Source organism: Sphaerodactylus townsendi, linkage group LG07 (assembly GCF_021028975.2).
Source record: "Sphaerodactylus townsendi isolate TG3544 linkage group LG07, MPM_Stown_v2.3, whole genome shotgun sequence".
NCBI lineage: Eukaryota > Metazoa > Chordata > Lepidosauria > Squamata > Sphaerodactylidae > Sphaerodactylus > Sphaerodactylus townsendi.
The window spans coordinates 46,317,543-46,336,858 of NC_059431.1; the positions used below are offsets into that span (position 1 = coordinate 46,317,543).

The following is a 19,316-nucleotide window of genomic DNA, read 5'->3' on the forward strand; positions in this document are numbered from 1 at the left end:
CAATAACTCCAAGAATCGAGTAAGAATTGTTTTTTGTTTCTTTAACCAGCACAATTCCATGAACACCTTTTCTCCTTCAAATTCCTAATCTTTCAGTGCTTCAAACAAGCTTTTTCAAAGCCTTCATAAGATCAACTGACCCAAAGCTGAGATACTATTTATTTCTCATCAAGACTTCTTCATGGATAACCGGTACTTTTTCCACTCCCCAAAAAATCATGCAGCAGGCTTTTATTCCCAATGCATGGTAATAAAGAGGGATGTACAAAGTCTGTTTAGATCCATTCCTGCTCATGGTCAACAACTTTGCTCAGAATACTTCAGAACCAATGTATCTGAATACAGCTACCAGTACTTTTGTGCATTCATAACATTTTGTTACTGAAGAAAAAATTGGATTTATATCCCCCTTTTCTCTCCTAAAGGAGACTCAAAGTGGTTTACAATCTCCTTGCCCTTCCCCCCTCACAACAAACACCCTGTGAGGTGTGGACAATACCCAAGCTGTGGGTTGGATTTAGCACAAAATTTTTCACTTGTACTAGTGCTGTTATGCAAGTGAAAACAAACAACAACAAAAAGACTGAAGCAGTGGTTTGTTCTCAGGGGAGTATCTACAAAAATGGTGCCAAGCACAGAAATTATGCCTCTCCCCCCAAATCCAGTAGGTTTTCCCCACTGAGGAAAACCAGCTTTCTAACAGTCAGGTCTACCCATTCTTTTCAAAAGTAGATACACTAGTTCTCCGGAGAGCTGGTCTACCTGCCTTTAAGAAAAATGGGAAGACCTGGCCTTCATGAAGTCTACCAATTGTGTATAGATCAGCTCTCTGGAGGGATGATCTACTCACTTTTAAGAATATTTAGTAGACTACCCATTACTTTCAATCATGGGTAGAACTCTCCAGAGGGCTGGTCTATTCAACATTAAGAACTGGTAGACCTAGTCTCTGTGGTGGCGAGATCTACCCATTGCTTTATAATGCCAGGTAAACCACCCTCTGAGAAGCAGCAGCAGCTTCCTGCTTTGCAAAGGAGTGACTGGCAAGTAGCACCCAGGACTTAACACTCTGGCTTGTTCCACCCTAAATACACCAGTGCTTGTTCTAATCACATGTGTTTCCACTTGTCCAAGATCTTGTGCAACCAATTTCTGGATACTATAACACATAGGGTGTTGCACAAACAGAACTACACAGTCCACTGATGTTTCCGCTTGCTCATTGATAGTCCGATGTCTTGTATGCTGTACAGTTTCTGAAGCTTGCTGGATGACCTTGGGCTAGTCACACACTCAGCATAACCCACTTAACAGGGCTGTTGGGAGGATAAAATGAAGGAGAGAATGTTGAAAGCCACTTTGAGTCCCAACTAGGGAGAAAAGTGGGGTATAAATGAAGTAAATTTATAAATATGTTCTCAGAAATAGTGAGGTCTGGCACCAAACCTTTTATCTCCTTCAGTTCTCAAGTCATAAGTACAGGCCACAACTGAAGGCCACCAAAAAAATAACTGAATCGATGTGCTGGCTCCAAAAAGAGGTACTCTGGGCTTACTTCTGGATTGACTGTCCAGAAGAAAAACCAACTTTTCTCAGCTTTGTTATTGGTACATATTCTTGCGCTTTGAGTGTCATGCCCATGAAAATGTCCTTATTGCGCTGCAATGTAAGCAGCTTTGAAAGCAACATACTTAAACCTGGTGAAGCCACACAAATCAAAGTATTTTCCATAGCCATGGATCAGATTGATAAACTGGGACTGAGGTAAATCTAAATTCTAATGCTAACAGCCCCATCCAAAGGGGAGGGGCGAATCCGCTGCTGCTGGAGATGCAGGGCTGTGACAGATTTGCCTTCTCTGGGATACTTGGCGGGGTGGTCCAGAGTCATAGCCAGGGGAGGAGCTGACACTTGTTGGCTTTCACCCAGTCATTGTCTCTGCTACACCAGAGTCTGAGGATTTATGCCACATTTTTGATGGTGTAAGTCCATTAAGTCCATTGATGTCTTTCCAGCAATGGGGAGGGCTGGGGGGGGGGGGCGTTGCCTCCCCCATGTCACCAGAAAGCCCCTTTGGGAATGGTGGGTCAGAGCAGCTGAAATGCCACATTTGGGTGCCAGATTATTTGGATGGGGCTGCCCATTTCACTTTTTTTCTGCTGTCAAGTCACAGCTGACATGACAACTTTGTGGGGCTTTCAAGGCAAAGGAAGTTCAGAGGCAGTTTGCCATTGCCTGACTCTGCATTGTGACCCTGGTCTCCCATCAAAATAATGACCAAGGCCAACTGTACTTACCAGTAGCTGTCAAGATCTGACAAGATCAGGCTAGTCTAGGCAGCAAAATTTCATGTTTGCTATACCCTGTCTCAACAAAAGACAGAAAGACTACTGGGATATTAATCTGCAACCACTCCCTGGATCTTCTTCCTGGGAGGGAAGTGCTTTATTTATTTATTTTTGCAAAAGCACTTACTGGTGAATGATGCATGTAACTCAACCAGACACACAATCAGATGCCTGTCCAGGGCTGCAGTGCAGCTGTACTGCTGAGTGCAAAGCCAGCAGCCACTGTGCACCGTCAGAGCCTGTCTCTCTTTCACAGGGTGCAAACCAAGGGCCCCGGGGACTCGTCACCACTCCGACTGTGCATGAGTTTTAGGTGCCTTGCTTTGCCCTGAGAAGTTGGGATAAGGGTATTTCCCTCTTTCTCTCAGCTCTGCCGATCTATCTCTGCAAGGTGAGAAAAGGCCCAAGAGTTTCCCCAGCTGTACCTCCACCCAGTGCGGTCATACTTGAAGTGCCCTGGCCAGCTGGCGACGGAGCGTGGAGCCCCAGGCATCTGCTGGATCCAGCTCAAAGGAGGTGCCGTCCAGGCCCCAGGTGCAGGACAGTCTCCCTTCCCCTCTGACTCCTGTCTCTGGGGGACCATAAGTGGCTGAACTGGCCTGGTGTGGCTTCTCCTAGCTGCTGCTGGAGCTCATAATTGGAGCTGCTGCAGACCCTGAGGTAGCACCAGAGCAGAGCTAGCGTTGGGCAGACAGCAGACTTCAACCACATCTATGTGGGGACCAACAGCTGAGACACAGAACGGCTCTACTCCTTCAGCCACACCAGCAAGGCTAGCCAGGTGAGGCAAGGAAGGTGCATAGGGGAAGCCTCGGGTGTCCTCCTGCAATAAGCTGGGTCTGTGGGCTGCAGATAGATGCTGAGAGCCTCAGGGAAGCCCTAGAAGAGAAATACAAGACACCTATCTGCCTGCCACCCCTTTCACTGGTACCAGCCATCCCAAGCCCCCTCCCCGCCCCAAAGAACAAGCCAGACCCGGTGGAGCCAAGGGAGTAAGCCCACCCTCCCCGCTGGGTCTGAAATCAGCCCTCCAAAGTCCTTTCCAACCCTCCTCCCATGGAAATACTTTCTTCAGCGGAAGCGTGTTACTTCTGTTGAAGAACTTCCAACCACACTTTCGTCTTTCCTTGAGACAGAGTTTACCAAGCTGGCACACAACAGTTTGCTTATAAACTTTTACTGAGAGAAGCTTGAAGTAACATCTGTCTAGAACATGAGACAGAAAACTCTGGGGCAAAAGCACATCATGTACACACATACAGCACCTCCTGAGCATGCTATCCCTTAGCATCTTCTCCCATTCTGCTCTCAGGGTTTCTTCAGATCACTACTCTTTTCTGCCAAAAGTGTGCAGCCTTCCCTTTCTCCAGGGCCTCTGATTTTTCAGCTGAAGTTTTCACTTCATTTATAGAACCTGCACTGTTCAGTATTCTGACACTTCCTCTCAGCAACTCGACATGTTCATGAACATTTCATAACATTGCACGACGAAGCCAGTGTCTTGGTAATCCACAGGCAAAAAATGTCAATCAGAATTTTAATACACACACATATACATGTAATACCCATTACTAAGTTGTCATATTTATAAGCAGAGTTGATGAAGTGAAGCATTTTTATATATGAACACTTTTGTATGTCTACATGTCCAAACCATTATCTGGAGCTGAAAGTTTCGTACAGCTTCTGCAGTAATTTTACATTTTGTTCAGATTCCTGTTTTAATCTTTGTTCCTCTAGAACAGTTCTGCAGTACCTATACACTTCTGGTCACAAATGCTATCTGTAAAGTCTTCCCATTGCTATATGCCTTAAATAAATATGACTGCATCCCTGCAATCGTCTCCAACTCAACCTTAACAAATCTTTACATTACCTAGATATTACTGAGTTTTTGCAACTCACAAAATATCTGACCAGACAAAAGTTAATAGAATAAGGAAGACAATCCCATGGTTGACCCTGGGTCAATCACACTCTCAACCTAGTCTACTTCACAAGATCACTGAGGATAAAAGCAAGGAGGTGAAAACCACATATACCATGTAGATCCATGAGTAATTCAAGGTCTCTTGTAAGTGCGAAATGAGAATATCAACAAGATGGCTCGAGATGAACCCAAAGGTGCAAAATCTAACTTTCAAAATAAAGTGACGAACATACACAATATTGGTTGTGAGACAAAGTAGTTAAATGGTATGACTCCTTTCAAGAATCCAGCAGAGCACTCTAACTATTGACCTCATTGAGTATGCATTGAACATACAAATCTTGTGGAGAATTAATTCCTTTCAAATCTTTTCTTCTGCAATATCACATCCACTTCAAGCCTTCACAACAGTGACAGAATTGGCCATATGTTCTTCTGCCACTACATCCCAAGCTGACTTCAATAATGACAATTATTTTAGAATATTATATGCCACGGTAGATGCTGCAAGGGACAGTCATGTGTCTTATTAAGCATAAAAGAAACAAAAACCAGCAGCATAAAATAGCAGCAACGTAAGTCGAAATAGTGAAAATTATAGTGTCAGGAATTATTAAAGAGAGAACAGAAACCCTTAATGAGCAAAGTCTCAGATAAACAGGACAGATTTTGAAGGTACTTTGAAGGTAATCAGGATGGCTCCAAAGATCTTTCCAGAGACAGCTCCATTATTACATCTGGTGGACTACAATCACAATCAGCACCAGCACTTCAAACTGTGCCTGGAAATGTCCTGGAAGCCTGTTCCAATCTTGGACCATCGCAGAAACATTGTTACTTTGATAAGAAACAAAACAGAAATGGTAGGGTTATCTTCATGTGGATATCACTACCACCTTTGGATTATATCTTCTAGGGCAGTGGTGGCGAACCTTTGGCACTACAGATGTTATGGACTACAATTCCCATCAGCCCCTGCCAATTGACCATGCTGGGAGGGGCTGATGGGAATCGTAGTCCACAACATCTGGAGTGCCAAAGGTTCGCCACCACGGTTCTAGGGTCTTCACACAGATGTTAAACAGCATGTTGGACAAAGCAGAATCCTGCAGAACTCCACAGAATAAATGCCAAAGTGCAGATCAATACTCTTCTGCCAATACAACATTCTGGCACCAACCTGCCAAGCAGAAGCACAATCTCCAGAATACAGAATTTCTGACACACAATCCAGATAAGCTATCAAGTAGAATATCATTAGTTCAAAGTATCAGAGGGTGTTGAGAGGGTCCTTGAGAACTGACACGATTTTTCTGCATGTTTCCTTCCATTGTCCCCACAATGACCAAGCCATTTTCTATTCCAACAGTTAGCTTGAAACAACTTTGCTTACTCCGCATCACCTACAATTGCAAAGATAGACCCATAACCACTTGCTGAAACACCATGTTCTCAAAAAGTACATTAGCAACCAGCTTATGGTTCAACATATCTTTAGGGAATAGTAGTGGTTGTGGTCTTGCTCCCCCTTTCAAAATCGTTACCTCTCAGATCCAGCTAACCACTCCATAACTGCTACATTTACCAACCACAAAGAGCAAAGGATAAGTATACAGAAGGCAGGTCCCACCTCTGTAAGCTCACTGGCAGCATTCCCAGGGTGCATCATCATAAAGGACTGTACAGCCAAATACCATGGCAACCTTAGATGCAAACCTTATGCAATGAACACATAATAGAGTGGTTACCATCAGGGGACAGAACAAATCTGTATAATTTCCCCATCCCTCATAGTCACCAATATGTTCTATTGACCTTAGGCTGAATGTCCAATGCGTTACCCTTTTGGAGAAGAGTAAATTACAGAAAGTGCATTAACAGAAATTCCAAAACCACATGAAAACCAGCTAAAGAATTATGAATGGTGATAAAAGTCTTTTTAATACAGAGATGTACAAAACAGTAATGTGCCAGCTAGTAACCATTCTGAACCACCTTTTACCAAGTGGCTGCCAGCATTCTCTCCAGCATACTCCAATAGTCAAAATACGAACCTTCATTCTAAACACATAAAAGTCATTGCAGAGGAGTAGGTAAACACAGCAGATATTCTGACTAATTTGCATACACACAGGCTTGTTTTAAAGAAGTGTGATATTAAAGACAAAAATGACAGTAATTTTGCTCTAAAAGAATACCGTATATAGTTTTTCTCATAAAACCCTAAACTCAGAGAAGCTAAAGCAGGAGAAACAAGCCTGTGGAATGGAATGGAAACAAGAAAAATGTTCCTTAAGAGATTGGGGTGTGCACCATACTAAGTAACATATAATCTTTAATAGTGTCTTTGATAGTGTGATCTATCCAGCAATAAATTTGATCAAACTCCAGTACTAGCACTAAGACCTAGAATGAGATGATGGCACTAGATGGCCCAACCTTCAATTGTTTTTGCTGAAGAACTGGAGTGAGAAATGACATCTATTACTCCTAATTTTTTTAACGAACAATCCTAATTTATCATTGCTGATTTATGCGAAGGATAACTTAACAAATTTGTGGATGAAGAAAACAGGAAATCGGCAAAATCAAATTCACCATCATTATTTCTCAAGGGAAGAATTATCTGCAAGACAAAGTCCATTGCCCCTTTCAGTGGAGACTCTAGCTCAGGGGTAGGGAACCTGCGGCTCTCCAGATGTTCAGGAACTACAATTCCCATCAGCCTCTGTCAGCATGGCCAATTGGGAATTTGATGGGAATTGTAGTTCCTGAACATCTGGAGAGCCGCAGGTTCCCTACCCCTGCTCTAGCTTGTGGTACAAAGTAGACCATATGAGACAGAACTGCCTAAGAGTCAGTGGAACACCAGGAGAGACCTTAACACTTGGAATGTTGTTTAAGTCAAGTTCACTCAGGAAAGAGACCTGTAGGTTTTTAAATAACCTTCATATTATTTGATTTATTTATTTGATTTATTGGCCATCCTTTCTTGGTTTACTGCAACTCCATGTATAACAATAAAATCAATACATTAATATAACCATATTCCTGCGCTTTATCTAGTAGGCTGAAGTCAATTGGGAAGGAATAAGTAAACAATAAGGACAAAATCAAACATCCAAAAACAGGGGAGGGAAGGAAGGAATGAAGAGGGAGGGACAGGGAAGGGAGGCCATTCAAATTGGAACCCATTGCTGCCCTCAACCACAGGCCTGGTGGAACAGTTCTGTCTTACAGGCCCTGCAGAGATGAAAAGACTCTGAGTTTAGCTAAGGACAGCTAGACATTTTTCAAGCTAAGGACTACCAGCAGATTGTTATTTGCAGAGCACAATGTTCTTTGCGGGGTAAACAGGGGGTGTATTACATGCATAGCTATTCACTTGTTCAATTCTACATTATGAAATACCTTCCAAACATCATTAGAACGCAAACAGAAAAATGGATCAGTGGGAAGTTTGGAAACAACAATTTCAAGGATTTTGAAGAACTTTATCTGAACTAAGTGCTAATCCATGAGTTTAAGGTCAGTGTTTAATGAGGTGTCCTCATCCACGTTTCTTTTGCAGGATAAGCTGTAGCTCTGAATTACAGCAAATAATACAGTATTGACTATATTATTTCTTCATCTCCCTAGGCATACTTGCCCTAACTGAATTAATCCTGCTTCTATACATATGTTTCGCTTCAGAAAGGAATGTATACAAGGCTGTCACTTTGCCTGGAGAAAGAAAGAGGGGAAGGGGGGAGAGATGAACTACTTAAAGTGTTCAAAGGGAGAGAAAAAAATACACCATCGTTACACTACCACCTGTCTTGCCAGCCACTGCAAGAAAGGAAATCAATATGGAGCATAGCATTAACTAAATACCTGTGGAAAAAGAAATAAGGAGAGAAAATGGAGAAAATACAACTGTTGGGGTGTTTGTTCCAGTGGTAACCTATCCCTTAATGGATGTTTGACAGTGTAGTACAGCACCCAGGCCTTAAGATACTCAGTAAATATGCAAACTTCGAAGTGTCATCAATGATATTACAGCATCCGGATGCCAGCCTCTGCCCCGGTTTGTTAGAGCGAAATCTCGCCTTACAAACACCCGAGCGCAGATTTTATCGTCACAGAGGAAGCCCAAGAGAGCATTCAGACAAACACCCGGTATCTGACAGGGCTACTTTTCACTTCCTGCTCGAGGGCACCCCCGCCGATGTCTCCACGAGCCACCTCCCCTTCTAGCCCGGCTTGAGACCAGCATCGCGGGCGGGCGCCCAGAAGGCTTCGCTTCAGCCTCTCGTGGTGTCTTTCGCGCACTTGACAGGATTCCCCCACACCTGTCATCCTCTTTAAGAGGAGGCGCAGGAGAAACAGGGCGGCCGTTGACGCACGCAAAAACTCGGGGCAACGGCTGCACGTACCTGCTGCCTCGCGTCCCGGAAGCGAGGGGGAAAGAAGTGAAAGGGGCGGGGCTTGTCACCGGGAGACGCGTCGCCGTCGTTTGCTTCACTGTTTCGTTATGGTATGTCCCGCCCTCCTTTACTCGCCCCCTCCTCCTTCCCCGCAGATCAGGGACGCGGCGAAGTTCGAATTTTACTTCCGGGTCCGGAGAGATGATGTCACGCGGCAAAGTCGGTTGGTGTTCCCATCCCAGCCTCGTTCTCGGAGCAATCGTGGTCTCCCCTGACGAAGAAGCGCGAGGGGCGGGGATTTCGTTCACGCGGTTCCCTCGCTTGTTGTGACTAGGCAGGCGCTACGCATTGGAGTTTGCGTAATAGCACCGATTGAAGCCGCCGCGTGCCCTTAGTTGTTTAATTTCGCCCTCTCGCGAGCCTGCGTAACCCTTCCTGAGAAGGATTTGTAGAGGCGAAGATGTTCTAGAGTAGACGACGATGGGGAAGTGATGTAGCCAATTTTGGCTGCGATCCTAATGATTTCCGTTAACAACGTGACATCAACTCCCAAGTAAGCAGGCATAGGATCGGACTGTAGCCTTACTCCCACTTGCGGTCTTATTACTGAAAACAATAGTATTTACTTTCAAATAAACTTAGGCTCTTACAGTTGAGGGAAAGCAGGAGTGGATAATGCTTCGCGACAAGCCGGATTGAACATGTTCAGGGCCTCTTCTCAAAATCCCTTCATTGAATTTCCTAGAAAACCAAGAGAGGATTCCGCTGCCCCCCCCCCCTTTTTTTAAAATACATATTCATCCAGCTCCTCATTAATGGGGAGAGGAGAATAGCCGCTCAGCATGAATATCATCTCTTTACCGCTATGGTGTTTGTTTGTTTTTTAATTAAATGGGCTGTAACTTTATCTGAAACTCAAAGTGCAGTGGGTATTGAAGAAGAGTGTCTTGCCCGTATGTAAAGGTTGTCAGATATATTACACGCAGCACTTCAAATTACCTACGGGCTGATGGGAAGGGGGTAATCAATCAATCAAAATAATGTTCTTTATTACTGGGAGAATGCAGTTTCCCAGCAAACGATATTCTGGCTGTGGAGAAAATATATGGATCTTTGAGTGACAACTGCACATTCCTCATGCAATGCAGCAAAGTGCTTTAAAGGCACAAGAGGAATGGTTGTACCCTACTCCACTGAGCTGTGCAGATATTCGTAGTCAAAGGCTAAAACTCCATTACAATCAGTTCTTGATTATAGGGATTGAATCCACTGAAGTGCCGAGATCTGGAGGAGGAATGGGTCTCTTCACTAGGTCAGCCTCTGCTCTTGCCTGGTGCAGGAGAAGATTGTTTTCGTTTTGTTTAATTCATTGGGAACTTTGAACAGGGAGACTTTCTGTCAAAGTTCACAGCATTTTATGGTGCAATCCTATACAGAATTACTTCAGAGTTAGTTCAATGGGTTTAGACTGGAGTAATTTTGTATGGGATTGCACTGTTAGTCACTTCACACAGGATAATTGGTGGGTTGGTTCATTGTGTCTCCACTTATACTGGCAAGCCAGGTGACTATGTTTTGTGGCTGTATGAATTACCAAGATATGAATGGGTTTCCAGCGCTGTAATTATACAGCGTTTTAAGTTACAATGATAGTTAATTGATCCCAGACTTCACATGAAAATGTTTAATATAAATTATTTCATTCATTCATCAACCTTTTATTGACATAGTTAAAAGAGAAAAGTAGGAAAAAGTAAAATAATTTTTTTTACAAAATTAGGTTCATAAAAAAGAAGAATGGAATTTGCATTGCTTGTAATACAAAATTGTCTACATCCACTGTTCTGTGGGGCTGGCAGTCTTGTAAAAGAAAGCGAACTTTCCCACTGTCAGTTAATGAGGCGTTCATCGAGACAGGAATTCCTCAGAAGAGCATATAGTTCACAATATAGCAGAATATGACTGTTGGTTTCAGTCTGCCTCTGGGAACATGGGCATAGTCTTTCATGGGGTGATATGGACATAAAGCAGTCATTTAAGTTTTATGTTGAAAGAATGTTAAACCGTGCTTGCATAAACTTCCTTCATAGTTACAGTGCGGTAAGTAGGTTAAAGTATGAGGGGAGACACCCATATGTGGGGGTAAGCCCATAGCCTAGAAGCAAACAAGTTGTGGAGGTCAAGGAGAATAGGGTCTGTTTCTCGATGTCTTGTAATCTGTCCTTGAGAGCTAGAAAGGCATGATGTTCATCAGAATTTTGGAGGGAATCCAAGGAAATACAAATGGACTGGATCTTATCAACAATTTGTCTTTCTCACTTTGAATGAAAAATATTGGAGAGGGTTTACCAGGTGAAACTACCAGACTTGGCTTTAAAATGAAGGCGCAACCAGTATTTGAAAGTGGATTGCCATATCTTTGTCTCCAAGAGACTAGAGCGTGTTTCCACACGCAACGAGTGATAGGCAACACAGTTAGGCACCCCAAGCATGTGTCGAAGAAACAATGATTGAATATACTCAAGGAGCTTGGATGCCATGCCCATCCAGGTTGGAGCTCCATAAAGGGCTTGTGGAAGTAGTTTGTGTTGAAAACTTTGATAGCAGAGGGAACATATTGTCCTCCCTTTGAGAAGAAGTAACAATTTAGTTCTGTTATATTACTCTTGGCCATATTTATAATGTGCTTCAGCTGATAGGACCAATTCAGGTTTTGTTGGAAATATAAATTATTTAAATACAGAATATACCTGGAGTGAGTCTTTTGTGAATGGTCTATGTCCATTAATGATTATTGATATGCACAAAGCTGGATCATCTCTTTCCAGGATTTTAGGATAGTAGTGCCTGAAAATTTTAGTATATTTTAGTATAGTTTAGATATCCACAGTATTCACAGCTCAACCCACACTAGGCTATTAGATATATAGATGCTTGATGTTACCAGTGCGGGTATAAATTTGGCTAGTTAAAAGTTTTTGAATACTGGATGCTATTTAATTGCTGAGAAGTTTGCAATGTTTTATTATTTCAATTTTGAGGTATTGTTATATTTGTAAGCCACTTTGAGCTTTAGGAAAGGCAGCATATTATTGTTTACAACAAATGAAAAATGTAGTATAAACGTTTTTATATTTTATTAAGGTTATTTGTTGTTTGCCTTTCTCACAGAGACTCAAGATAGATTATACACAATGAGTCAGTAAAATTAACAAAATAGGACATTCAATAACCAGTGCATTAAGATTTTAGAAGTCTGGAACCACCAGAAAGAACTGAAGCATAGCATAAATATTAACATGACACATTAAATGGTAAAAAATTACATAAATAGGGTCCTGCCTACCTAATCATTTATCCAAGCAATTTTGCAAAACCAGTTCATACAGTGCAACCCTATTACCTGTGCAGAAAAGCCCTCTTGAATAGTTTCAGTGGAAGTATGAGCATTATTTATGTTATGATGATGATGGTAATAGGTTCTTTGGAAGTTGATGAAGGCTGTATAGTTGAAGAGTTGGTTTTTATACCCCACACATTCTCAAGGAGTCTCAAAGAAGTTTACAATCACAATCCTTTCCTTTTCCCACAACAAGCACCTTGTGATGTAGCTGGGGCTGAGAAAGTCCTGAGAGAATTGTGACTGGCCCATGGTCACCCAACAGACTTCATGTGGAGGACTGGAAATCAAACCTGGTTCTCCAAATTAGAGTATGCTTTTCTTAATCACTATACCACATACGTGCTCTCAAGTTGTTGTTGAATGTGAGTTGACAAAAGAAATAAATGAGTTTCAAACATAAAAGACAGCATCAACACTACCTTGCCTATTTGTTAATTTAATTTGGTGAGTTAATTTTTCCAGCAGCTATTTTCCAAAAGTGATCATACCACATGCTAATGGTAATTTTTATTTTACCAGTGCAGTGAATTTAAAAACATATGAAATGTTTGTATGCCAAAAAAAAAATTCCTTTGTAGATGAAGGTAAATCAAGCCAATTTTTGTTCAAGGTTAAAGTTGGTTTTTAATATTTTGTTGATTTAGTCATAATTGCCGAGAAGAACTTTTTTTTTTGCAGCTCCACTACATGCAGTAGTATGAACCTAGATCATGAAGAGAATGTCATCTGCACAGTACTTTCAAGGAACTTTCTCTCACCTTTGCAGAAATTGATTTCAAAGGATATGTCTTTTAGATAACGTCCCAAGCTTCAGCTTACATTTCTGGATTTAAATGCTTTTACAAGCAGTAACGACAGAGGATTTTTGCCCCTTTTCTCTAGGCCATGTTTTCTTCATAGGGTAGTGGTGGCGAACCTGTGGCGCGGGTGCCAGAGGTGGCACTCAGAGCCTTCTCTGTGGGCACGTACAAACAGAGTGCCCCCCCCACACACACACACACATCTAGGCTGGCCTGGGCTGCTGGGCTCGATTATTAGCATTAAACCTAAGATCTAGTTTTGGGGAAGCAGTGTAGGTAACCCTGTTAAGCACTGTTAAACCCCACTGATTTTCATGTGAAGAACTAAAGCGCAATCCTTTACCTGGGAGTAAGCTCAGTTGCTGGCAATGGGCCTTGCTTCTGAGTAAACCCTCCTAGGGTCGTGATTCACCCGTTGGAAGAGTTGCATGGTTGCTTCAAAGCAAAGCCACTGACTACCACCAAGCTTACTCCTGAGTAACGCACGCCTTGGAGTCAGCCGTTTTTTCTAAACTAAAACCTCAGTATTCAGGTTAAATGGCCATGTTGGCACTTTGCAATAAATAAGTGGGTTTTGGGTTGCAATCTGGGCACTCGGTCTCAAAAAGGTTCGCCATCTCTGTCATAGGGCATGCGGAGCCAGAAAAAAAAGATGGACACTTTCCCCACCCCCATTCCAGTTCCCACTGATGAAAACTGAACAGGAGGGAAAGCAAGAGCGCCTTCTCCTCCTTTGCTGAGTTTACAAGCACATTTTAAGGTGAATTCCACCAGTGTACATCTGACTGCCTGTGCCATCACAATCCTATGATACACCATGTGTCTGCCATATTATGCAAATGTGCCCAAAGTCACTTTCTGCTATAGATATTCTGGGAGGAGTTCAATGAGACATCTTCCCAGAAACTGTAATAGATATTCTTCTTATTTTGGAACTCCACAGACACAAAGGTTGACACTTCAATTTTTGTTTTGATAGTTTGTTGTAAGACATTGATTGTCTTTTGCCAGACATTTTTCATTTAGTTGCAAATATTTGTCCATTGTCTTTGCTGGCTGCCTTAGCTACTTCCAGCAGCTTCACAGATATTTCCCTGACATTTTCCTCCAGAAGTGTCATGTCTGCAATCCATTCTGATGCTAATTTTCATTGTAGAGCTTTGAACTGGGTATAAGATTTGAGGTCAGGAGAACTGAGGTCTTTTTTTTTGCGCCCCCCCCCCCCCCGCCCATACACACACACTATGGCTTTTCCTCCTCTTCACTGACTGACATTTGATCTGATGTAGACCCTCAGGCTTCAAAATAAGATTTGAGACTCCCTTCTTGCTGCTGAAAAGGTGCTGCAGGCATTCCCTATAGCAGTCCATTTTATTTTTTTTTCAGTTGTTTGTTCAGAAGTAACATTTAAATTAATTTGTCCTATTGTGGCAAAGAGCTCCCAGGTTAGGACACCATCTTGCCCAATTAACGTGACACATTCCCTAGAATGGTCCTTTCTGAGGTTGCTCTCCAGTAAAAGATATATGTGTTCTGAACCTTACTATATAATAGGACCTTGGGGAAAGATATGCTTCAGCAAGAGAAGTACTAGTTTTTTCCTTTTCTATGATTTTTGTTTTCTAAGTTCTGGGAAGTAGGTTTCGAAATTTGTTGTAAAACTGCAATGACAGCAAAAACTTTAGTTCTTATGGATTCATTTCCTCATTTTCAAGTTAACAAAGATGCTGAAGTTGCTAAGTTATAATATTTAATAATATTTTATTAGTCCCATTTTAGAAAGGTAATATCTGTAGCTTCATTGTGGCAGAATGGTAAAGCAGTGTAAACTGAGACAGACCAAACACCTAACACATTGAGCAATCCTATGCAGATCCCTACTGGATATAACCCAACGTTCCTTTCTTTTTTTTCTTCCTTCAGCTATCCTCTCACAATGGAAATTTCTCTCTCTTCCAAATGACACAAGGAAGTGCACAAAAAAGCAGCTCCTAGAAGGAAACTAATATTACTACAAGGAACTTAGAAGGGTGTATTATTCAGATGGATAAAAAGTGTGCCTTATTTTATCTAATGGTTTGGAGCACAGGGGCTCCTTGGATTTTAACAGCAGAACTACCCTGTTTCCCTGAATATAAGACATCCCCTGAAAATAAGACGTAGTAGAGGTTTTGCTGAAGTGCGAAATATAAGGCATCCCCTGAAAGTAAGACATGGCAAAGTTTTTGTTTGGAAGCATGCCCGATGAACAGAACACAGAAAAATAAGACATCCCCTGAAAATAAGACATAGCGCATCTTTGGGAGCAAAAATTAATATAAGACACTGTCTTATTTTCGGGGAAACACGGTAGTTAAACAATTTGTTTGAAGTTTTCAAGAATACAAGTTAATACATTTTAAAACTAAATTTGTGTAGTTTTTTTTTTAAAAAAATGTTCTTGTCAATGTCAACCTAATCTTTCGTATGTTGTTTAAAAGCCAATATTCTGCAAAGACTTTTGGACTGAAGGAAATGTAATAGAATACAATTAAAATGAAGACCCCACTGTGACTTTCTATGGAGGCTACCACTTAAAATTTCCACGAAATCAGTTGGACTTCTTGTGGAATGGCATTTCAAGGTGGTTGAGCCTTTGTGAGCTTCCAGACTACACACATTGCTGAGAGCGTCTACTTTGACAGCTGTAGAGCAGGTAGCTCTCACCTCCCCAGATATTGGGGACCTTGATTTTGACGGGTGGACTGGAAGGGTCTGGATTTTAGACCCACTAGTTCCGAGAAAATCTAGAATCAGCACTGTGAGTGAGCCGTTGTGCTCTTGGAAACAGCTTCCCCCTCCTTTTTGTTTTCCCCCTCTTATCTTCTCCCACTTTAAATCTTTGTTTTATTTTTCAATAATAAGTGGATCTGCATTACATGAACATAAATACAAATCCATTCTAATTATGTTGAAATATTCTTACTGTTCTTACTGTTCTTACTTCTTTTTCTTCAATCTTTTTTGTCAAAATAAAATTTATTTGAAAAAAAATCAGTTAAGTTATGTGCAGCTTCTTGGTTGGGAGTACTCCTAGGATTTTACTGGGCAAGATGGAGCTTCGTAGAAAACAAGGTGGATTTGCCCTAGCAGCTATCATTCTGCTTTTCTAATTTTCTAAACATTTAGAGGGGAACACTTTGGTCAGTATCCCTCAAATAAGTTCGATGGATTATACCCACGTGGTTTTCAAGTTACATGGATGTTTTGAAAAAGAGGAACTTTCCTCTGACTGTTTCAGCGAAGTATATTAACCAATGACAGGAAACCAATCCTCATGCAGAAATGTAGTGAGGGGGCATGGGAGGAGGGGGCTAGAGCCCCAAGCACCATTTCTCACAGTCACATTGCAGAATTGCCACCATGGAGTTCAGGGCAGGGGCACAGCTAAATGCCAACCAGCCAGCCTTGCCCCAGCTCCAAACTCCATGAAAAGCTCAGGGCAGAGGTGCAGCTGGCCAGCAGGACTTGCCCCTGAATGTTGGCCAGCCTGGCTCACCCACCCCCATGTGGAATTCAGGAGTGGTGTGGGCTGTTTGATGCTGGCCTCAGCTTGCTTGGCTTCCAGCCCAAGATCAAACTGAGCTGCTGGGCTGACTGGCTCTAGCTTTATACTGTTGGCTCCCCCCCACAAGTTCCAGTAAGCCTATTACTACTTTTGTTATGTTCCAAGAACTTAGAAATGAAATCCAAATTGTCTAATAGAAAACAATAGTATCATAAATAACCTTAACCTTTCTGTCTGGTGCTGAGGTTAATCCATTCTGAAACACCTAAATTGGTGGGAGTTTTTGATTTTTTAAGGTGTTTAAATAGGTGTTAATTGTTAATTTTTTAAAAAACATAGTCTATTCTCGAGATTGATAAAGCATAACACCTGGTTGTGGTGGGTTTTCCGGGCTGTGTGGCCGTGGTCTGGTAGATCTTGTTCCTAATGTTTCACCTGCATGTGTGGCTGGCATCTTCAGAGGTGTATCTCAGAGAAAAGTCTGTTTCACACAGCGTGAAACAGACTTTTCTCTGTGTCACACCTCTGAAGATGCCAGCCACAGATGCTGGTGAAATGTTAGGAACAAGATCTACCAGACCACGGCCACACAGCCCGGAAAACCCACCACAACCAGTTGAATCCAGCTGTGAAAGCCTTCGACAAACCATAATACCATTTATTTCACAGAGATGCTTCTGATTTGGATTTCATTCATCTCGCATGATCAGGACATACAACGTTCTCAGAGCACTGGAAATAAGTCTTTAATTCCATAGCTTCCTTCATATCGTATTAGATTGGTGAAGTAAAGGTGCTCCAAACAAATGTTTTGGTCCCCTTTCCCATCTGGTCACATAAAACTATTGTAATGCATCTACTTCTTGAATATATAGGAAGTTAGAGGATAAAACTCGTGAAGTGGAATTGTAAAGTAATTTATGTTTTGGGAGGAAGATATCAGTAAAAAGTTAACCTTAAACTACAGGGGACAATTTGTGACTTCCTTTATTCACTTGCAACTTGCTTACATTTTGTTCTGTGGACCCAAAATAAGATGCACATGGCCTGGATTAGATGTGTTGCTTTAGTTGCTAAGCAACAGGTTTTATAGGCTGGGAAATTCTACTCACTACTTGACACTGATAACTAGGTAGGAGAACTCCAAGAAATGGCATCTTGGGAGCATGTGGTGATTACATAAGAGAATACCTTTCCCAGATTTATGGCATATGGGATAACTCTCTGGAATGTTTTGATTACAACTATATTGTCACCAAGCAACAGCCATTGTGACCTGATATCCCATCTAATCACTTGCCCAGTTGACAGGAACATCCCTAATCCCAACCCTTTCTTTTCCTCTCCTAAATTTCTCACTTTTCTACTTGCTCTGCAGCTCTGCAGAAATCAGTTACAACCAAGGCATAAGTAAATTATTACATCTATTGTCTCTTCTGGACATTTTTCTATCATCCAAAAAGCAATTAATTTGCTTGTTTTAAGCTTTTTTCAGTCGTGAAATATAACGAAAAATGTCAATAAATCATGTACTTGACTTTTTCTGTAATGGGACAGAATGTAATGATAGGATGGCTATTGAAATTAAGCACAGCGGCTCTCATTTGCAATAGTTAAATCACAAATAGATTCAGTAACAAAGTTATATGCATGTGTGATTGCATGTACTGTGTTCTTGATGTCTGATCATGCATGACAACCCTCAGCTCTGAATTACATCCTTGGTCATGAAGAACAATTATAGTGCTTTTCAGAAGTAGGTTCTCAGCCCCAACAACTTTTAAAATGCATCTTAAATGTTTTTGTGGAATAGATTTTCATTTCCGCTAGGCACTTAATTTGTGTGAAAGACAGTTATGTCTTTGCCCACATTTAACTGCAGACAACAGAATATAAGAGACCCATCTCAAACTGAAGAATGGATCATGCATTTTCCTTTGAGCTATTATTCTGTCAAGAATGTAAGCAAAACTTCACATTAATTTTGCATTCATTGCGTAGAATCAAATACTTTCCATGGCTGCCTCCCACTTCACCATTTTTGATACAAAAGTGCTTTCCATTCTAAGATAATGGATATGAAGCACTTTAAACTTTTGAAATGTCATGTGTGTGAAGCACATTACTATTGCAGTCTCCCCCAAAGTTGGTGCAAGCAATTGATTCAAAAGGGGCTTGCTGAACAGAACCCACATGTTTCTCAAAACTAATGACATGGAATCCAGTATTCTTATGCAGCATTTCTGAAAACAGGCATTGCAAAAATTACAAGCCATCCATTTTATATTGTTTTCATTTTTCATTCATGAGTGGGAGCCAAATAAGTTTGGTAAAAGGCTTCAACCCAAGTTAGTCACAACTGTCTCAGTCACATTTCCTTTTTGTTATTGTGTCACTTACCATATCAATATAGGTTTTCAACCAGTTCGGGGCTGAAATATAAATTACGTGGGAAATGCATGATTCACTTTCCCAACATGTTAAAAAGGAACAGAAATACCTCAACCACCTAATTTCTGACTAGGCCACAATGCAGTACGTATGGGGTAGCGACCCTTGTGATGGTTACTAATATTCCAGTCTCTGGAAGTTTCTGCCATTGTGCCTCAGGCTCTTCAGTTTTTCATCATTGCGAAAACATGTTATTAAGGTTGTATCATGTCAATTTTATCACAGCAAAAATTAATGTGAACTTTGTAGTAATGTGAACTGCGAGAAACCCCAGTAGCCTTGCAACTAAAAAAAAATAGAGCAATATAAAATATTTTCCTTTAATTGAATAAGCAGTACAAATGTTTAAAAATAAATATTTTGTCCAGTTTTATAATATATAGTTCTCTTCTATAACAATGTATCAGAATAACTCAACATATTACATAAAA

General features: G+C 41.4%; 1 protein-coding gene across 5 annotated transcripts in view; it reads right to left on the reverse strand.

Annotated features, from left to right (window-relative positions):
- FAM172A (family with sequence similarity 172 member A) overlaps nucleotides 1–8,991 on the reverse strand; it is a 273,126-nt gene extending 264,135 nt beyond the window's left edge. For 4 of the 5 annotated variants that reach the window (XR_007245075.1, XM_048503740.1, XM_048503741.1 and 1 more), the window contains exon 1: nucleotides 8,694–8,982. The gene's annotated coding sequence lies outside the window, so the exon portion shown is untranslated. Of the gene's footprint in view, nucleotides 1–8,693 lie in introns of all 5 variants that reach the window. The other variant, XM_048503746.1, reaches the window with a different exon arrangement.
- Nucleotides 8,992–19,316: the final 10,325 nt, after the last annotated feature.